The sequence below is a fragment of the Numida meleagris genome, chromosome 5 (genome assembly GCF_002078875.1).
Source record: "Numida meleagris isolate 19003 breed g44 Domestic line chromosome 5, NumMel1.0, whole genome shotgun sequence".
Lineage (NCBI taxonomy): Eukaryota > Metazoa > Chordata > Aves > Galliformes > Numididae > Numida > Numida meleagris.
The window spans coordinates 14,712,145-14,724,315 of record NC_034413.1 but is presented as its reverse complement, the minus strand read 5'-3'; the positions used below and the strand labels follow the sequence as shown (position 1 = coordinate 14,724,315).

Sequence of the window (12,171 nt, the reverse complement as noted above, 5' to 3'; positions counted from 1 at the left end):
CTTTTTGTGGAGCGGTTGTGTCGTGTTGCCCGCAGGCTTTCTGCTGAGTAGGTGGAAGGAGATACGTTTATTTTCCTTAGCCAAACGTTTTGTGGCTGTGGAGAGTGGAGCTGTGGGGGCTTGGAGGGAGCCCTGAGGGAGAACCGGGTCTGAGAGGCGTCCTCGCCCGCCCCTTTCATCCCGCGTGCCCGGCTGCAGGAACGGGGCTGAGCTGCTGCCGCGGAGCCGCGGTGTTGCACCTGCACAGCGAGGAAGGAAGGAAGTGTGTGGAGAAGGCTGTGTCTGCTGGGAGTGAGGCGGTGTTCTGAGAAAATGGGGTTGCGTCTTCTATCTAGATCGCTCCTGCGTCGTGTGAAACAGTTGTTTCTCGGATACATTTAGGATTTGTGTGCTTGCTGCAGTACAGCAATGGAAAAGCCTGGTAATCCCACTTGTTAGGTTTCACAAGAGATTTTCTACACGTGCTGTTTTTATCTTTGAGTACAAAACATCTGAGAATAGGAAAATCTGGATTATATTTTGTTTTTCTTCAGATTTGTGAGTGAGGATTGTGAGGGCTTCTTGTGTTTCAGCTGTCGCATATAACATAGTGAACGTGGTTTCACGGCGGTGTTGTCAGGAGTTCTTGCAGCTCTGGGTAGTGATGTGCTGTCCCATTTAGTTCTGGAAGTGAACATAAAAAATCCTATATCTTCAAGGAAGGGAATGTAAAACTTTTAGCCCTAAAGTATTTTAATCTGAGGGAAAGCGTAAAACCATAGAGCAACTCGGAGTTGTTAAGAGCAATCTAGTGCAACCATGAGGTGCTTTTGTTGAGAGGACCATAAATTCTCCAAGTTCTCATGCTTCATCTCTGAAGAACAGATGAATTTGAATTTCTGTCAAATGTGAAGTTTTCCTCCTAAACCTAATGCTTTAAATTGCAGCTGGTATCAGTTGTTTAGTATCCCTTTGTTCTGATAGAAAACCACTGTGCTCCTCAACAAGAGCCTCACACTGTGCTGGTAAGCAAGGCCTGGCTTAGAGGAATTCAGTTCATTACCTAATAAGTTGCAAAGCCACCTTGAGAGGAAAAAGTTCTACAATGTGTAGTTAAAGGGAGATGATAATTTTCATAGCCTTAGGATTAGAGAGCTGATAATCTTGGTCTGGCACAGTGTTTTTAACAAATAAACATTTCTAGATTCTGGTTCTTTTGAATGTTTTGGATAGGATACTGCACATTGAATTAAGTTCAACAGGCAAACTAGTTAGCAGTCTTTCCACCAGATTGCACATACGAAACAAAGATGGTAATGAGAATTCTCAGTTCCACAGTTTTCAAAGTATTTGAAGGCCCCAATAGATTTTGGGGACTTTTGAATTGTTACTCAGTGTGCCTCGCCTAATTGATATGAACTTTGCTGTAGTCTTCTGGTAGCGATGTGCATTCTGTAGTCAGTAAGCATCTCATCCATCTCTGCAAAAGTATTTTCAGTTAACTAACGAACATAAACAATGTTGTGGGCAAAAAAAGAAATCTTTGAGAGTTTAATACAAGTACTCTGCTAATGTTACTTTTTAATACAGTATAGTAGGACGTCGCTGTATAGGAAGGCGGGAATGCTTCATCTTTTTTATTTCTCAAGCAATTAAGATGCTGTAATTCATGCGTATGGTTTCAGAAAGCTTTATTGTGAATCAGTGTGAATGTCACATGGACAGTACTGATAGGCAGTAATGCTCTTTAGTAGCTGTGTAGCTTCAACATGTTTGTAGGATTGAAATGTAATCTGTTAGTGTTCTTATACCCAATTTTAAACGGGTAATAAGGTGAAAGTTACTGAAAACATAATTACCATTTTCTCAATAATATATATAGGTATGTGCTAAAAAGGAGTTTGTACTTTTGGCAGAACTGTCCTCTAAGGATCTGAAGATTAAAAATGATATTTTGCAAGAAGATACTTTTGGACCTTTTTAAAGAAAACTTTCTTGAAAGTGAAAGTCGTACTCTTGTTTTTAATAACCTTTATTTAATTGCTCATCTTAAATTTTTTGTTTTGAATTTAAGTCATGTAGTCTCAATTTGCATTTTTCAGGAGGCAGAGAATTCGCTTCCTCCTCCTACTGTTTATTTAATCATTTTTAATCATATTTAATCAATATTTAATCATTATTACCCTGAACATATTTTACTTGCAGTTCTTATTCAATTTATTGGGTTTTAAATTATTTTCCTGTATGATAGTGGTCATTCTGGGTGTGGCAAGTTTCAGCGTACCTAGGAAAACTGAAACATGATTTGAATCATACATAATCTATTGCAGTTCTTAAATCCTGCTAAGAAACTTTTCCAGCCTTCTCATGATTACTCTGGAGCTTTATAATACAGCGTTTCTTATTTTCCTTCATCATGTTTTAAAATATTGGCAGCTAGAATAGGTGAAAATGTTGGTTAGGTCAGTACTGTGTAGATCTACAATCCTGTTGTAAGCTTATGCTGCTGTTGTTCATACAGAGATTATGCCTGCTCTTTTTGCTGCACGTTTACATGGAATTTTATTTGCATTTTGATTTTTGCTAAGATCTAGATAACTTTTTTTTTACAGTGGTTGCTATTTCAGGCTAATTTTCGTAGATGTAGCATTACAGTATGTCTTGTAAGAGTGGAAGTGGCTTGTAGAATAGTACTGCTCTTATTCTGTTAATATTTACCATTCCTCTATCACTTTTGTTCAGTCATCTGTACGATTTCCTTTGAATTTTCATATTTTCTTTGATTAAAAATGTAAAAGGCATCAGTTTATGTAGTGTTTCTTTTTCATCTGTAAATCATGAGGTTCGGGCTCATTATTTCTCAGGCCTACTTAGATGCGTTTTTCTGGTCACAAAATGTACTTTGAAATTATGGTGTAAGATGTTCTATTTAATCTACACTGCTATTGTATCTCCTTTGCAGTGAGCGCTAATGCCAGATTCTTTCCTAACTAGATGTTTTAAAATAGACCACCTCCTTAAGCAAGGATGTGCGAGTAAAACAGATCTAAAAAGCACCTACTCATCTTCCTTGATTAAGGCAATTTATTTTTATTTTCAGTATTCCTGAAACTTCAGTGTGTGGTGCTGTTTGGATTGCTTAATTAATCCTGCATACTGCCCCATGCTGCTCTGAGTTGGCATCGGTGGGTGAGATCGGTTGTCACTGCTGGAAATGTGTTCTGAAAACTTAAGCCATGATTTACACTGAAATAGCTGTTGTAATATTGGTCTTTAGAATTTGCTTCTTAATTTTTTTGTGTCTAATTGATGCTATCTTGTGTAACAGGTCATGGGGTGTGCATATTAAATATTTTTAAGTGAATATCTTGAGTTTGTTGTTTGTGCTGTTAGATCATACTTCCTCAGAGATGTCCTTGCCTCTTCTCCTAGAGGAATTGCTTTCTTCTTGCAGTTTTGAGAGGCCTCGCTTGTGAAATGTATACCGAAGTGTACTTTTATAGTTTCTTGTGCTTCTTATATTGGTTTATTTCTCCAGGTTTTCAATGCAATCTGATAGTCAATTAGTTTTAATACTAAAAAAAATACCTGCTGATTTCTTCTTATGGCCAAAGAAACAGGTAACTTTTTTGATGTCACGTATAGTTACTAAGCATCAGATTGGCCCTTACATTTTCAATTTAATTGAAGTTGTGGAGCTTTTATTCTTTTTAATCTTTTTGAGAGTCTTTGGGATGTAAAAAAGAATAAAAAATTGCAAAGTACAAAATGAATAGCTATGTTGATACGAATCTGTAATAGGTCTTGTTTTTGTTTGGAATGCTTTGACTAGCACAATACCCTGCTAGGTGATGAAAGCAGTGTCAAAATTTATCTTCTAAAAAGAGAAAACTTGCATCCAATGATTTGACTTGGATTTCTTTCAAAGAAACATTTTTGTGTGTTTTTGAGGGATATATGTGTTCAGTTTGGTTTATTGCTAGATCAAATGGAAATCAATTAGCAGCTGAAACATGCTGTAAATTCTCAACAGGTAGCTTTGATATCTGGAATGTGTTGAAAACAGCCCTCTGAGCAACACTTGTATTCTCTTTTTAGTGGTACAGAGTAATACTATGCAATATCCCTGATTAATTTAATGTTAAATACTAGTTTGAATGTGATGTATACATTACAGCAGTTCACCGGTAATAAATCTCTCTTCCTTTCCTGTATTGCAATTTCAATAAAGCTGGAATCTCACACTGAAGTCTGATGTTATTAACCTCTTTTTTTTTTTTTTAGGATGTAATCAGAAATCTGAAATGTTGTGGATCAACAAAAACACCATTATTTTTATTTTCCTTTTATAAAATGCTAGTCTATTCAGAAAAAAATAACAGAAATAGGCTTTGTTGTGTGAAGCATAAATTTGAGCTGTAACCACCAGGGGGAGCATATTGCAAAGTCAGGACTCAAAAGTGTCTTCTGCTTGTGACTAACACATTAATTCACATTCCCAGTTCTTTTTTTCATTAGGAAAGAGTGCATCTGGGAATTAACAATCAATGTTCAATCTCAGATATCAGAAATATTGTGTATTCACTTTAGTTTGTCAGTGTTTGTATTTCATAATATGAAAACGTGAGTGGTTAGTTAATCAGTTAAAATAGGGGGAAACAGAAGTGGGATTTTCTTTTAAAATTAAAACATTGCAAGCTTTTCCTGATTTGGTTTCATAGCTTACTGAAGACGCTTCATATGTTGGTAGACCACAAACAGAAGAACCTGTAAATCAGGACCTACAGGAAGGTAGTGCAAGAAAAATACTTATTTACATACTTCCTGCTATTGTGCAGCAAAACTGAAGCAGTCAGCTAGAAGTCTATTAATTTTTATTTTCACATGCTTATGTGAATAGTTCCATTGAACTGTGTGGCAGTTCCCATGGTTGAAGCTAGAGGTTTCTACATTTGATTTCCTTGTATTCACCTAACAGCAGTGACACCAGCTCCAAATGATAGATGAGGTTTTGTGTGTGAGGAGGGATGCCCCCCAAACCTCTGTACTTTCACTCCCTTAAATGAGAAATCCATGCTGCTACTTCCCATCCCTATCACTTCATCCATGATTTTGCACCTAGCTAAGCAGTACACTGACTGGAGAATGCAGGAGGGACACAAGACCTGTTTTGCTATGTATGAAGCCGCCATGAAGCACAATGAACAGAAATGGCTTATGGAGAGACCTCTATGAGTTAAGTTAATCTCTTTATACAAGCAAATTTATAAACTTTACAGATGTGACAATTTGATGTGGTTTGTATATGACATGTGACTGTTGCAGACAGGCTGAAAATAATTTATTTCTGTAGCCCAGCTTCTAGCAGTCCTGAGCATGTGAGTATGGAGGCCAGTTATCTTAATGTTGATGCTTAGGATATAAAACCGAATGCTGTTTCAGGGATGTGTTAATTTAATGCATGTAATTGTTGTAAAAAGAAACAAAGCTATTAATTTGGTATTTCTGAATGTACTTTTGTGTTACATAATATACTGAGTTAGAATGCTGACCAGAAGGGACTGGGAAAACTGTGGAGGGAAAAGTAGTTAAATAAACCATGGACACTTTCAGTGTCAAAGCACAGAGCAAAATACTGACTTACATTTAAAAATCAAGCTACAACCGTTTTATCTCAATTCACCTAGTGCTGGTTCAGTGAATATAATATGTTTCAGGGTGTGTATTGTTGTGCTTCGTTAGTCTTGTTTCAGTGTGAAATCATTTGAAAAGCATAATCTCATTATCTGCTGTTAATTGTTGAACACTAGGTTGTACTTGTCAAGCTTGAATTTCAAGACCTAAGCTGGAGATGTTTCTCTTCTGTATGCTTTTCTAATTAGAAGAACAATATTTGTTAGACATCTTAAAATTGTTAACTTGTAATTCAGCATTGAGCCTGCTGAAGTTCAAGATGCATTTAGGCAACATTCTAAGAAACATGGTTTGAGTTTTGAGTGTTCTTGTGTGGAGCCAGGAGGTTATGGGGTTGTTGGTTTGGTGGTTGGTTTTTTTTTTGGCTATTTTACCCCTTTTACAAGTTGTTCTTCTGTTAACTGGAGTGTTAACTTTTAGTGTACATGATGTGCGTTTAGAGTGACATTTCTGTACATTGCTGTACTCTTAGTGATATTGCCTTCAACTATAAGATCTTGGAGATCTAAGGTTACCTTAGGACATAAAAAATTTTTGTTTTACTGAGATCTGAAGGGAAACCTGTATTTAAGAGTATTATGGTGTATGTAACTTTCTGGGAAGAAAAAAGAGTGCAAGTTACTATTGTCAGTAGCTGATGAAAGTTAGACAACTGTGTGTCCTGGTTCTATTGGAGCTGCAATGTATGTGACCTCATGTTAGATTTTAGTTAATCCAAGTACGTGTTTCACACGTGAATCAGTCTTCACAATTTCTCTACTTTCAGAACAAATCAAGGATTACAGTGCCCCCTACAGCAGCTCTGCTTTTTTTTTTTTTCCCTTGAATCTTGGGTCAAGCTAGGTGCAAATACTTGCCAGGTATACTATCAGTAATAATAATAGTGGCTTAGAGAAGTCTTTTTTTTTTTTTTTTTTTTAGCATGGTCTTCAGTTTCTAGTTGACTTGCTTCCCTGCTGTTCAGAGGTTTTCATCTGTCCTGGAGCTACTCATTTCTGTTTTATTAGCACTGGTGCACTGTGATGTTGGAAATTGTTGGTTGTGAGAACAGATAACTCTTCTGAGCAGAAGCTAAAATCTGAGAGCAGCTGTGAAGGGTATGCTGAGATGGCTGTAATTTCCCCTTCTTGAGCATTTCTTATTGAAGCACATGCTCCTGGACATGTGATGGGGATGTAGCTATGCAGCTCTTCCCTAGTTGATTTAAGTGGAGCAGGAAGAGAAACCCAAAACAGGAAAGACTGATTTAAATTAAGACAGCACTGGCATAAGAACAAGTGACCATAAATATGTTAGAACTGATAGACTTGAATTCTGTGAGCTTTAAGTCTGGGAAGACCAAGGGTTCAGAGCAATATAATGAAAGAAATCATGTCACATATTTGTGTATGATAAATTTTTGGACATAATAACCTGAGCATTTCCTCCAGTCTCGTGTCTTCAATGAAAGCTTCAGTCTATGGGGAAGTTCTCTCAAAATTTTAATGAAAGATTTCAGTCCAAGTGATTTTTCCCTTGACCTGTGCAGTTCTTTAGAAGTCTACGATATCTAAGTCTCTGCTTTTATTCCTAGGGGTTTTTACAGAGACTTCTATGGATTGTGGAGGTGGTTGATCTTTTTCTTAAAGAAAATAGATTGGAGTGAAAGTGGTAGAGATGTCCAAGTCCATGATTTGGAAGTTTGGGAGACCTGAACGTTTCTCCTCTGCTAACTATTTCTAGAAAGCATCCTCCTTCAGGAACACACTTTGGCATATGCTTGTCAGCTGTTTACATGCTATGACACAGGTGAGGTGCCTATGAGGTAGAGAGGTATGAATTTTGTTTGATAACTGTAGTTACTGTGGCCAATTAAAATCAAGTGTATGCATGGCTTGGCTTTTGGGTGGGGAGAAGGGATGACCTTTCAAATCTTGACCATTCAAATACATTAAAAAAAAAAAATGTTACCTGGCTTTTTCTCTTACGTCAACGGAGTTGGACTTAGATGTTCCTTTCTTCTTTCTTGATGAAAAGGAGAAACCTCTATCCTTTGGTGTCATGCAAACTTATGCAAGCTTTATGCTGGGCAGCTGATGAAGGAAGCATTTTTCCTGTCACACCTGTTTCTCAGCCAGTAAATTCTGCTTGATCCAGGTGGTAATGAATCACATATTTTTCAGTTTTATCAGGACTCTCATCAGTTAGGATTTCATGTTCAGAACTGTGGGAAACTCCAGTGTGATGACTTAAGGTTTACTGGTACTTTCTAGTTAATTTTTTTATAGCTGTAACAGTAAATCAGACAACATGATTTCCAGAATGGGAAGTGTGTTCTGAAAAATTGTATACGTTTTAAGAAATTTCTGATGCAATAAGCATCTCTTCCTTTTAAGCATTCTGCAATTAATGCTAGGTGATTTTATTTTCGTGCACCAAGAAATAAAAATGCAGAAATAGCTACTAGAGTTGGATGGTTCAGTGACACACAAACGTACTAAATATGCCAAAGAATTTCAGCTTGATCCCAAATATCTGGAATATTCCTGTATGATGGAATTGATTATGGTAACATTTAGCAGACTTTGTCAGAGCATTTTGACATATTTTCAAGAAGCTGTTACATACTGTCTGTACAATGGTAGGAGATAGAATACTTCTATATGCTATTAATATTTTTCGTGCAGGCTCTTTAGCCTCAAACTTATAAATAACACTGAGTTAAGACTAATTATGTTTAAGAAATTAATAGATAAGAGTAAAGCATGAGAACAAAACTTATGTAGTTATCATAATTATATAAAACCCCAATGCAAAGCTGTTGATTGAGATTACTATACTGGCACAAGAGCTAAAACCAAAAGAAGAAATGTTGTTTTTTTTTTTTTGTAGTTTTATAAAGGTCACTTCTGTGACTGGAATAAAGGTCATTCCCTTTCCAGAATGCACAGATGGCTCGTGCATGCTTTATCTCTGAGATGTTCTGGACTCATTAGATTCATTGCAGTGTGCAGATTAACTCTAGAGGATACAGACTGGAATTCTGCTATGTGGGTGGTGTGCTGATCTTATGCTGTGTATCCCATATGGTTCATTAATTGGGTTTCAAACACCTAACTGGAACAGTAGATATATGTTAATCCAGTGAAAATGTAAAAATAAAGGAAAATGATTTTTGCAGGAAACATCTTCAATTCACAGTACTACTCAGAAAAGGTAGTAAGATTTTTGTGATGCAGAAAAAATATGTGCCTTTTTGAAAAATAAAGGAAGCAACAGGAACAAAGGAAGCAGAACAAGCATTAATGTATCCTTTTATATTTATTTTTTTCCAGTTAAAAAGCATTGTAAGTAATTCATGTTCAGATTAGCCACAAGCTTGGCATTGGCTTATGCTATTGGGCTGGTCAGAAAGATATCAAAGATCTTGAAGGAATTTGTATGAAGGCTTTAAAAATTAATTGGAACAAAGGTATTTTGAAAATGGGGATGATCTGAGAAATACTCTAGCCTTAGTCTTGCATTCTTTCACAGTATGTAGGATTGAAGGAACAAACTGTTCCAAAATACTTTTATGTTAAAACAGCTGCAAGAAGAATTTAGATTTCTTACTGAAGAAGAGATTGAAAATTGTAAATGTTTCCAGCTGCTGTGATTTAGGAGCACTACAGTTAAATTTCTGCTCTTTTTAATGTGTATACCTGTGTTTGTAGGAAGACTTGAACATATATGAGACAAAATGTATTAATGTTATTCTCTTGCTTTTTTTCAGTGTCTAAATACAACTTTTCTGTTCCTTTATATGCTCACATAGCAGAGAATTTAGTCCATTCTTGTATGATAATACTGAAAGTCAGGCTTATGTCATGACTGTTTTGAAAGAGTATCTTTTTACTTATGCAGTTCAAAGTAAACTGATTTCTCTTAAGTGAAACAGATACTTGTAATATCATGTTTTGGACAACATTGCTTACTGATGTCTTAAAATATTGCTTTGACCTCAGGAAAAGAAAAATAATTCATGTTTTACTATTTGTAATTTTTTTGCTAGATCACAAAATAGTGTTTTCCTTAATAGTACTGCATGCTTTATTTTCTGATCCTGGTTTAGTTTATCAACCCTCTTTTTGATCTTAAGAATCCATTTGAAATTAGGTGTAACATCGGGGGGGGAATATTGAAGACATGGGCTTCAAGATAGTCCTGCCAGAGACCACACAGCTTTCTATTGCAAACATAAAGTTAGTATGAAGAGATAGTGAAGAAGGGAAATTGTCTGTAAAATGCTCTAAAGAGTTTCAATCAGCATTGTTTTTTAATATCAGTTCTGTTTATGTTCATCTACAATACTTCCCCTCTCTCCCTTTTACTTTCATAAACTCGTGGCTTCATTCATATTTGTTTTTTAGATGATGTTTTTTTTTTTTTTCCCCAGCAGTATGAAACGACAGGAGTCATGAATGGTAGAGGTAGATTCTGTTGTGACACAGAGAATGAATTCAGCTGACTTCCTAAGAAAGGTTATAATACAGTGGTGGGTCAATGTTGCCCTTTAATTTTGTAGTTTTAGATTTTGAAGAGCCCATTTGTGAGTAAGTGGACTAGCAATTAATGTCACAGGTGTATGCCTAGTACTTATTTGATAGGTGCTAATTTTCAATCTCTGTACCTAGCTCTGAAACTCAGCTAGTGCCATAAACTTAAACATCTGTATCTGTCGTATTCAAACTGTGAGAGAGATGGAGGTAGGTGATATTAACAGTGCTTTCTAGGAGATTAGAAGACTTTTTTCACACTTTTTTTTTTTTTAATGGATCACATCATATATCCCATGAAACATCATGGGACTTCATGCTGAGCTGTCATTATTTTTAATGAAAGATGAAATTCTGAGACAGAGCAAGAGTCAGCAGAGGCAATGGCACTCCATTTAAACATTTCTGGTTTGGGGAAAGAAGTCTGGGTTCTTCACAGTGATCAACTTGTCAGTTACAATTTGGAATTTCCAAGCAAATCTGAAATTGTGTGGAATATTTTTGGTGCTGAAAATCTAGTTTGACTGTCTTCAATAAGCTATGAGATATGAACTTCTGTCTCTTTATCATTTATTTTAATTAAAGAAAACCTGTAGCTCTTAGTAATTTTAAGAATTGGATATCATGATGAAATATGTATCACATGCCTAATAATTAGTTATGTTTTGTTTCTGCCATTTACATCCAGTTCATCAAGATTCATCCTCCTATAATTGTCTTTTGTTATGCCTGTATCTACTTGTTTAGGACCCTGTATTAGATACATTAATTTTGAGGATTTTGTTAGTAACACTCTTTGTGTTTATAATGTTAAATTGAGTTTGTCCACTCTGTCTTTAGAATCTAGGATTTATTGTAAATTCCTCTCACAACTTCTTGAAGCTTTTCTATTCCTTAAATTCATAGATTAGAGATTTTTTTAAATACATTAAATATTTTCATTGTACTTTGTCTTTATGCCAAGATTAGTACTGACTTTCTTGGTTCTTAAACTTTATGCTGAGGATGGGTGTATTTTGGGAGTTTCTAGCTTTTGTAGTCTATTTTCATGGAGACTTTCTGCAGTTTCCTGCCAGTGTATATGCTTTTCTTTATTGTTGCTCTGAGAGCCAGAAAAAAAGAAAATAGCATGGATTCCTGAGCCATACAGTAACCTTAAGTGGAAATAAAACCAGTGATGTCAACTACTACTCAAACAGCTGGCACAAATATTGATAATAACCCATGAACAACTGACACAAAATATTGTTTCTTATTTACCTAACAAAAACATACTGCATATGAAGTGTTTAGCAAAATTAAACGTATGTCCATCACATCATGAAAATTTATTGAGAATTAACTGCTTTACTGTATAGAAAAGTCTTTCATTTTCTGCATTTAGTCAGACCTACTTGCTGAGTGGAAGGCACAAGAAATCCTTTCATGGATACCTGTTCACTAATTTGCATTAAGAGGTATTTCTTCTTTACCTCTTTGTACTGGCTTAAATCCTGAATTATTTCATTATCTACGTAAATGCTTAATCTCTTGAAAATCCTGCTAAGCTCTTGCCTTCATTGAAAGCTGTGATAATTTGTTGTAGTTATTTCTGTATTTAAATATATTGTTTTCAGGTTCTGTGATATGTTCTTATATTTTCCTTTTTAATAAAGTAGAAGTACCAATTTCACCCCTTCTGTCATGTGATTTTTACATCATTTTGCTGTTTGCTCTTACAAGTTTCTTCTTTAAACCATGCCAGGTGTTTGGTTTTTTTGTTGGTTTTTTTTTTCAGTCTGTTGGTGCAGTCACTGCAATTGTATGTTTGGTAAAATTAAATACTAATGGAATTTGATGCATTTAATCCTTTTTTTTTTTTTCCTCAAGATGCAGAAGTATTTGTGAAAACTTTAATTTGTGCTGTAATTATTCTTCTGACATGGAAGACTTGATTTATTAAGAATCGTACTGCATCTTTTTGAAGGGGTTGCAAAATGAAGTG

At 35.5% G+C, this 12,171-nt stretch overlaps 1 long non-coding RNA gene across 1 annotated transcript; it reads left to right on the top strand.

The window, feature by feature from the left end:
* LOC110399518 lies at window positions 1,027-11,859 on the top strand. Its single transcript, XR_002439247.1, has 2 exons — window positions 1,027-7,461; window positions 8,834-11,859. It is a non-coding gene; the product is annotated as an uncharacterized LOC110399518 (long non-coding RNA).